This window comes from Octodon degus, unplaced genomic scaffold (assembly GCF_000260255.1).
Source record: "Octodon degus isolate 3935 unplaced genomic scaffold, OctDeg1.0 scaffold00265, whole genome shotgun sequence".
Taxonomy (NCBI): domain Eukaryota; kingdom Metazoa; phylum Chordata; class Mammalia; order Rodentia; family Octodontidae; genus Octodon; species Octodon degus.
In genome coordinates, this window is record NW_004524841.1 from 2,451,312 (window position 1) to 2,452,371 (window position 1,060).

Consider the following 1,060-nt stretch of genomic DNA (forward strand, 5'->3'; position numbering starts at 1 on the left):
AGGGGATGGTGAATGAAAGCAAGAGACAGGAAAAGGAATATTGTGGGACTGTCCTGCTTCAAGGTTGTATATGGTTAGATTTCTGGACTTATGTGTAAACATAAGAATTATATAATTCTTTAGGCCTATTTTTAAAATATAGTTTAATTTTTTTAATGTTTTTTCATCTATTCTGTAGGGACTTAAAGTTCAACATATCAATACTTGATGAAAAATACCTGTTCCATGTTATGCCTAAGATGTTTGATATTCAGACAGATAGTGAGCTTAAGCTTAACAGTCTAGGTTGTATGGTAATAACAATAAGCTTTTTTCTGGAGGGTTAACAACCTAAGTTTGCAGACCAAAATTAGAAAAAAAGGAGGACCGCACGGAAAGCCAACATTTTGGCCTTAGCCTTACAAGGTCAATTAAGACTCAGGACATATGAGAACTTGTACTGTAACGTCATGTAACTCAGTAGTGTCCCAAATGTTCTGATCAAGGAGATTATGGGGCCAAAGAGGAAAGTGATTGATGATGTAGAGTGTGCCTAAGAGGAAAGTGATTGATGATGTGGGAGAGTCCCTGGAGAGAAAACATTCTCTCAGGCTTTCACAGAGAGCACATTGGCCAAGCAATGGCCATGATTCATCCACATGGCTGACACTGACAAAGGATCTACAATCTGAGGTACAGGATCTTAGGATAAATCCAGAGAGGATTTTACTGACCTTATCAGATCCAAAAGCTACAACTCTTGTTGCATAGGTCCTGCTTTATCTTGGTCTTAACCATCCAACAGAAAAGTATATAAATGAAGTATAAGAAGTACAGCCATGCTGTTATGTTGAGCTGTAGGGGACTCAGGTCAACAATTTCTGACATTGCCAGTGAAGCAGAAGACCCAATACTATTATGGACTACTGGACTCTTTTTAGAATATTTTGTTGAGTCAACACACCTATAATATTCAAATGACGGAACTAAACAAAAAGGGGATACAGATGAATGTCCATTTTGTATCTGTGTATTCAAAATGGTTAGGATAGATATATAGTTACATTCTCTTAGTGAATAA